The sequence below is a fragment of the Tachypleus tridentatus genome, chromosome 12 (genome assembly GCF_004210375.1).
Source record: "Tachypleus tridentatus isolate NWPU-2018 chromosome 12, ASM421037v1, whole genome shotgun sequence".
NCBI classification, from domain to species: Eukaryota; Metazoa; Arthropoda; class Merostomata; order Xiphosura; family Limulidae; genus Tachypleus; species Tachypleus tridentatus.
This window is the reverse complement of record NC_134836.1, coordinates 102,857,533-102,866,593: the sequence shown is the minus strand read 5'-3', so window position 1 is coordinate 102,866,593 and position 9,061 is coordinate 102,857,533.

The window sequence follows — 9,061 nt, the reverse complement described above, 5'->3', positions numbered from 1 at the left end:
ACCTGGTTCAATAATTTTGTTATACGAATATCCTTCATTAGAAATGGGTTCGCCTAAATCCTTCAGCCATCAACCTTCTGTTTGCGGCATTGCACGATTAAATAGTAATGTGCCGTGAACGAAATAAACAGATACCACACATACTGTTGAAAGCACAACTACCTGTATCTGCAGAGATTCGCTGCTGCAATAGCGTAGGTAAACATATTATGAGAAGGCATGTTTAATCCTTTATGAGATACATTGATTTGTTTGTTCCAGAAATTTGAGTAAAGTTGCACAATACTTGCGCTACCAGTCTTACGTTCGAAGTGATAAACAAGAGGGAAGGCATTTAGTCAAGAACACCAACCCTTACCACTTGGGCTTCTGTTACTGAATATTGAGTTTCGACTGTCACTCTTATAACGCACAACTTCAAAGTTCGGAGCGCTTTTTGAAATAACGAGACGTGAACCATTTACTACTGAAATATTAACTGACGAAAACTTTCATTTATGATATTTAATTAGTAACTGTTGTGCTGTTATCACTTTATTTCGCAACGCACGTTGCATTTATTTTGAACATCTGTTTTGAAATAAATACATACTTTAAATTCAAACAACTTATAATTTTATAATGTAAATATCGTACAGAATAACAAGTTGAACGTTAAACCTTCTCTAACTTCCCTAACAAGTCGTTAGATGGTACGTTATTTGTAGTTTTCCATTAAATAGTACCTTGTGCGCTCGTGCTCTAAGCGACCTTGAGAGGGACCCCTGGATTTCAACGTGTCCCCTATTTTTGATTTACTAACAAGGAAAACATGCTCGCCTTTCCAGCCGTGGGAGCGTTATGAAGTTGTGGTCAATCCCGCTATTCGTAGGTAAAAGAGTAGCCCAAGAGTTTGCGGTGGATGGTGATGATTAATCTAATCTTACACTGCTAAATTAGGGACGGCTAGCGCAGATAGCCCTCTGTAGCTTTGCGTGAAATTCAAAACAAACCAAACTAACAAGAAAAAAAGACACCAATCAGCTGCAACCACTTTTATAAGGGTTTGAACCGAAAAACGGGATTGACTCTCACACTTGTAACACACCAACAGCTGAAAGTGCGAATGTTGTTCAACGTTATCGCGACGCGAACCTATAAACATGCAACTTGATGTACTAACCACTATGGTACACCTGTCTCCAACTGTTAAATTACATTTCTGTACAAATTAATAAAATGTATAAAGTATTATTGAAAACTAATAGCAATTAAATAATAAAATACTAATAACTTGACAACTTTGACATATTTTAAGACAAGATTTTACTTATTGTTTTAAAAGTTAATTTTCTTAGCACTTTGAGGAAAATTTGGAACTGCATATATATACACTACGTTCGCCTTGCGGTGGCTCAGTGGGAAACTTGATAGTTTATAGCATTGAAAATCAATGTTTGGTGCTCGTGGTAGGTATAACACGCATCCCATTGTACGGATTTACGCTTAAGACAAATAAATACGAACTATAAATTCTATCACCATTGGAATTGCGAAACGAAGGCTGAAATATTTTATAAAAATAATTTAAAGAGATGACTTCACTCTTTACGCTAGAAAACAACTTCGCATGCTTACTCTTTATTTATAAATATGTTAAAAATTCGAAACTTAGCGACGTTGGCGCGCACAAAACTAGGAATAGTTCACCACTAAGGACTTTTCAGGTGTAAAGTATGTTTAAACCAATAACAATAAAAATGTTTTCAAGTTAAAGATATGTTGTCAAGGGAAAGGGTTATTTTGGCTTAACTGAAGATAAAACGAACACGGTAAAATATTATTTTATATGCCATTCGAAATTTAGTGTCATGCTTTTAAAAATGTGGCGTGTTTATTGGTGAAATGTGCGTGTTTTTTTTTTTTATAGCAAAGTTACATCGGGCTATCTGCTGTGTCCATCGAGGGAAATCACAGCCTTGATTTTAGCGTTGTAAATCCGTAAACTTACCTCTGTCCCAGCGAGAAACATCGGGGAAATCAAACATCAGAGTTTAGTTTATGTTTGTGTAAAATAATGAAACGGATTTGAAAAAAAGTTTACAGTCTTGCTTAAACTGAAAAACAGGTATGCAGAGAGTTACACATGTTTCGGGATTTGTAAGGACAAGAAATATAACAAAAGTTCAGAAGGTCAAATTAAACTCGCGGTACAGTATTTTTCAGTCCACTTTCTTCTTAAATTTGAATAAAAAAATAATTAACAAATTAATTATATATTACCCAGAAAAAAAAAACACTTTTTATTATTTATTTTAGAGCAAAGTAACATATTGGTGTATCCACGCCATAGTCACAGCGGGGAATCGAATCATCAATTTTAGTGTTTTAAGTTCATACCTTAGCGCTGTCTCATCGAAGACAACAAATGATAGCAAAATAACTTAATATTAATATATATATATTTATACTTTATGAATACTGTAACGTGAAAAAATGAACCAGTAATTATTTTTGTATTAAAAGATGTAGCCTATGTTAGACAAAGACCCATGTCACATAGAAATAAAAACATATTTTAAAGATAATTTCTTATATCATAATTATCTATACTAAGAGACATAGTAGTGATAGTTATGGACCATTTAACAAAGCCGGTGTAAGGTTAAACACGCTGCGTCTCTCAACAACATATCCATATCCTTTGATTATTTACTCCGACCACCACCAGGTGTACAACTTCCAATTCCAACTCCTTTGAAATAGCATATAAGTTTTCTTCTGTACGTTTCAATGTGACATATAGCAACTTTTCAAGCATACTTACATCATATTTATTTTTATGTATAATCTTATCACCGATGTTTCTTAGTAACTTTTTTTTCAGTATGTCTACTTACCGATACGGATTAATTGACGTGTTTCACTAAGTATACATAAATATGATTTTTTTTTCACCTGTAACGTTTACAAAAGTAATGAAATGTTTGACTCTCTACAGTTTCCACATAATAATGAATTTTTTACAGACTTGCCATTTCATACCGTTTCTAAGACTATTTATAATAAATTTTTGAATTTTACCACGATATAATGTGTGTGTGTGTGTTTCTTATAGCAAAGCCACATCGGGCTATCTGCTAAGCCCACCAAAGGGCATCGAACTCCTGATTGTAGAGTGGTGAATGCATAGACTTAGCGCTGTACTAGCGGGGGCCTGCTAAGATAGAAGAAACAATTACTAAAGTATCTTACTCAGTCCTTGGCCTTTTCGATTAACTGTCATCACGTTTGTATATGTTTGGTTTAGTTTGAATTTCGCGCAAAGCTACTCGAGGACTATCTGCGCTAGCCGTCCCTAATCTTGCAGTGTAAGACTAGAGGGAAGGCAATTAGTCATCACCACCCATCGCCAACTTTTGAGCTACTCTTTTACCAACGAATAATGGGATTGACCGAACCATTATAACGCCTCCACGGCTGAAAGGGAGAGCATGTTTGGTGCGACGGGGATTTGAATCCGCGATCCTCAGATTACGAGTCGAGCGCCTTAACCATCTGGAGATGCCGGGCCATTTGTTTTTGTAAATGTAGACAATTTTAATCTTAAAAAGAGTTTTATTTCTGTGTAAAGACCCCTAAACTGAAAAGGTGTAGACGTATCATAAAAGGAGAGTTACAAATATACTGGAATGTGTTAGGCATATTATTTACATATGATTCATAGTAGTACCACGGCTAAAACTAATCTATAATATTTTGATATACGTATACACAAAAAACATTGCTCTACATCTGTCATTCATAGTTACTTGTATTTCAGTTCTTTCCAATCTCGTTCACCTTGAGTCAGATTATAAATAGCATGTCCTCCTAGGTATCTATGCATGTTATAAATGCAGTATTGAAATATAAATAAAATTAGGTTATTAGCTGCGTCGTCAAGCAGGTTCACACGTTCCGCAAAAAGTGTTTCTTTCTTAAAAACATAAATGTTAAAACGACTTTACTCATACTCGCTTAATTAAGAATCTAGCCTCATTTACTTTAAACATGCACATTACAACATGTGGAGTAATAAAAGGTTTCGAAGAAAAGTCGTTGTTTCAGAGCAATACGAAATAACACTCATTTGTACTTCTGTACTATTCCACTACAAATCGAATAGCAGCGCTCTCTAGTAATATAAAATTACAATATTTTAATATCGTTGCATATTAAAAAGGGTCGTTTATTTTTTAAAGTTATTTAAAGTAATACTCATTTGTCCTTGTATACCACAAAACCACACTGTGCAATGGCAACAGTCTTTGGTGATCACAAGATTTCTAATTTTATTTTTGTATAATTATATACTTACAAATATTGAGCAATATTTTTTTTCCTTACAGTATTTTCAAACATTAATGAAAACCAATAAGAGTTCTTGCATTATTAATAACATGGCTAAAAGACTAAAAGAATGTGTAATCGTAATAAAAGCGTTTACGTGAACAACGACAAATCTAAAGTCAAAATACGTCAATTTCAGAATGTCTACATGGATTTAGTTGACGTGAAAAAATAGATATCCTAGCCATTTTCTACTACTATTACACCTGAAGACGGTGTTGTTATTCGATTAATCAAACCATTATTTTATATGATTGTTGTGCTTAATTATTCATTCAAGTATTCGGGTCAGTAAAGTAAGTGTTCTGCAGTAACAAGAAATCATGAGTTTATATACAAAATTCGAAAACAAATTCCAATTTTATCAAAAATTTCTACCGTTTGTTTTAACACTCCGACGAAAAGTGGGGCCTAATAGGCCCCAGAGCAACTTGAAAGGTTATTAATATTAGGCTAATAATTTTGTATTTAAATGAAATTGCCATTTAAATCCATTAATGAATGGATTAACGAGATTCCCACTGTCCCTATCTACTATCTAGCGAAACCACAGCAAGGGGAACGAGCTTGGAGAAATCAGGACTAGAAACGTCTTTTCGTAGGAGTGTTAAGTACTTGAATTCATTTGTTTGCTCTATACTTTAATGTTAGACGCTCTTAAACATTGCAGAATTTGTGTAATTAAATTATACCAGATAACGAAAAACCGAATGCACTAAACTGGTGAATGGTTCCATATTATCGCTTCTGCTTTCTAAGCTTGGTCAAATTAGCAACATTTTTCTTGTGTTCTTCGCTGTTTACTTTTTAACAGACGAACTATATTTAGTAACTTATGCTACTTTAAAATACGAGATTCTGTATATAAATTTTAAAGAAAACAGCAGCAATACACCAACTAAAAGTTGAACTGTTCATGAGATAATATTAAAGCACATCTACGGTATCAAAGTGCGGAGCACGTTCTTGCGGGAATCAGACACCAACAAAAAAGGCAGGCCTGGCATGGCCAGGTGGTTAAGGCACTCGACTCGTAATCTGAGGGTCGCGGGTTCGAATCCCCGTCGCACCAAACATGCTCGCTCTTTAACCGTGAGGGCATTATAATGTGACGGTCAATCCCACTATTCGTTGGTAAAAGAGCAGCCCAAGAGTTGGTTGTGGGTGGTGATGACTAGCTGCCTCTCCTCTAGTTTTCCACTGCTAAATCAAGGACGGCTAACGCAGATAGTCCTCGTATAGCTTTGCGCGAAATTCAAAAACAAACAAACAAACCAAAGACCATTGGTTTCATAGTCTGAGTACACTAGACCACGCCCATCCCTTTAGAAAAGTCAAACAATTTTTGGTTTCTTTTTGCTGACTGTGGAAAGAAAAATTTTGTCACTTGTAAATAAATCAAGATTGATTTAGTTGATAAAATAATACTAATAATAATCAGGTTAAAGTATAAAAGTATAAATGGATGTGTGAACATGGAATAAGAAAGATTTTTTTTTAAAAAAAAAGATTTTATAGTTCCAGAAAAGAATTACGGTTATTACGGTTGACACATAAATTATTTTTTCTCTTGTTTTCAGCAAAACAACAATTTTATGACACTCGTGTGAAACTTGTGCTGCTCCTTTGAAATATTTCTACCAATGACTCTTGATTCCAGGGAATATGTTATTGTGATAAAACACTTTTAAATTCATAAAAGCGATCTTTATCTTACATTTTAAATACATAAAAGTGATCATTATCATACACCAAAATATTATTTTTCTGACATAGTCTTTTTCTGTTTTATAAATTGTCAGCGAATTAGTTGTATACTCGTGTATATGATTCGTAATTGTATGACAGCTTTTTCGTTTTGAATTTCGCACAAAGCGACACAAGGGCTATCTGCACTAGCCTTCCCTCATTTAGCAGCGTAAGACGAAAGGAAAGGAAGCTCTTGGGCTGCTATTTTACTAACGAATAGTGGAATCGACCGTCACATTATAACAACCCCACGGATGAAAGGGCGAACATGTTTGGTACCACGGGGATTCGAACTCGCGACCCTCAGATTACGAGTCGAGTGCCTTAACCTTAAAACTGGCCATGCCGGGCCAGTACCACAGCTAAAACTAATCTATAATATTTTGACATATGTGTAAACAACGAACAATGTTCTACATCTGTCGTCCTTAGCTACTTGTATTTCAGTTCTTTTCCAGATATATGCATGTGTAAATGCTGACTGGAATAAAGATGGGTATTCACTCACGAAGCTATTCATTCCGAATTTCTTAAGTGTAACACACATAACTTCGCCATAAGCCGGGGTTTCAAACCAGTATTAGGATACTAGACGTACGTTATTACTTTAAAAATTGTGATTAGACGCAATTAACTAAAGAAGCCCATTTCTATTTCATTATACCCTTTTAGCTTACTTTGAAGTTAGTAATACAGTACAGGATAAAGTAAACAATTACTTTGCTTTTGTTGTTTCTTCCCTTCCACGATTTCCCCGAAATAATTCGGGTGTACTCCATGTTTAAAAAATAGTTACCAGAATTAATTCAGGTAAACTATTTCTCGCCGTATTTTTTATTGTTTGCTCGAATTTATTCACATATTATCATTTAGGGCTCGTTAAATGGCACTGGAATTGCTGTCTGTGCTGATCTCTGTCGGATTTACTCTGAATTATGTATCACAAATACCAGAGAAAATCATTTTTTTTTATTTACTGTAATTTCACTGAAATAATAAATATCACATATAAATATAAAAATAACATTTATCCATCGAATATATTTTGTGCAGAAATATAATAAAAATAACAAAATAAATTTTCTTTCATTATTATATAAATATAGGCTATCACAAACCAGAAATAAAGTACCCACTCATTTTTTCTTCATTTCCCAAAATTAATAATAAAATAAAAAACTTAACTCGAGAAGGGGCAAACCTTGCTTCCATAGTTTTAACGGCTATAAAACTAAACTAAATATTCAAAGGAATTGACTTCAAATAGTGTAGTACACACCTGAGTTCAGTAATTAAAGAACTGTCACTGGATAATGTTTGTTTCTCCTCATAAAACAAGGAATTGACAAGCACATTTTGCTGGGGATCAAGGACAGGTTCATCAAACCTTTGCTAATCCTCCTGTGTTGTTCAATCCCTCTGCAAGAATCCCCGAATCTATAGATGTGTTTGAAAACCTTCAATCCTGTATTGAAGCAAGACGTTAGCAACTGAGAAATATTTCAACACGTGTTAAGATCACTTATCTTGCAATGTCCGTTAAAAATGAATTTTCAAACAGCGTGTGGCGCCATACTATAGAAATAGCTACACAGCAATTGCTTTCACTTTGGAAGATGACTTTACTCCACCAGTAACTCCTGTGATGAAGATCAGAGCTTCATGGTTACAAACAGTATCATCATAGCTACAGCTACAGAAACACGAGCAATGCTTCCTACGGATGAACTGAAAAATATATGTTAACATATATGCTTCGACTAAAGTCGAAGAAAATCATTATCTCAGTGTAACAGTTGGTTGCATTATTCAACCATACTTTAAGGATGTGATGATTTAATATCAGTCGTTATGACTGTTTATAGCCATAGTTAATAATTAGACTTAAGCAATATTAATTCTTTTCATAACTAAATACTATTTACTGGTTCATCCCGAGTCGTCTTTATAGAAATTCTAGTGTATTCAATCGACTAGTCTTTCCATTACAACGTGAAACAAATATGTCAGTGTTTTCAAAAGGTTTCTGGGTTGTGCTGTCTTCTATCCAAGGTTAATCAAGTGCGCCATTAGTTAGATGAATATAAAAGGTTTTGTCTGTGTAAGTGAGGAAAATTTAAAAAGTTTCGTAGTTTAAAAAGGTTAAACTGAAAAGGTATCTACAAAAATTTTATGATAAATTTAACAATCATGAAAATGTCTGTGACAGATCTGAATTTCTTTGGCGTATCTTTTTTAAGGTTGCGAAAAAAATATAATTGTTCTTACACGTTAGGCTAAACAGTAACAGCGTTAACAATAGGCTACTGTTACTAATTATTAATTTTCATTCTGTAGGTACAATGATTAAGAATAGTATAGAAGTGTTCACAGTTTGTTGGTTGAAATGACTGGGTTTTATTTGGGAACTCTGGACTGGCAAGTACTTTTAAGAAAAGCTAGTTATGAAGATATGCAATTTTTATATAGAGGTTGTAGGAGATGTTGGAGGCTGTCCTAATTAAAGTAGAAGCAATAGATAAAGAGAAATGGAAATTTCAGTAGGATTTCAGGAAGAGCTTAAGCTGTTTACGTGCAAGGGATACATCAGCTAACAACAACATCCTGAAAGATAGAAATAATACTATTAGATTTAAAAGAAGTGAATTTAGTTATAATGAGCCTATTCTGTTCAGCAACAAATTTCAGCCCTTGGCTTCTGAAGGGGAGAAATTATTGAAGAGAAGAAAAACAAAAAGGTAAGAGAAAAGTGTGGATTATAAGGAAGTTACAGAAGATTAGTTGATGAGGCATTTAGACAAAATACTGTGGGGTAAATACAGAGAAAGGAATCAGATTATGCTACTTAGGAAAACAGGTGGATGATGTAACTGAAAGAATAGATGTGATGAATAGGTTAGCAGAGATGCAATTACATCAGTTACTGAAAGAGTAGGAGATG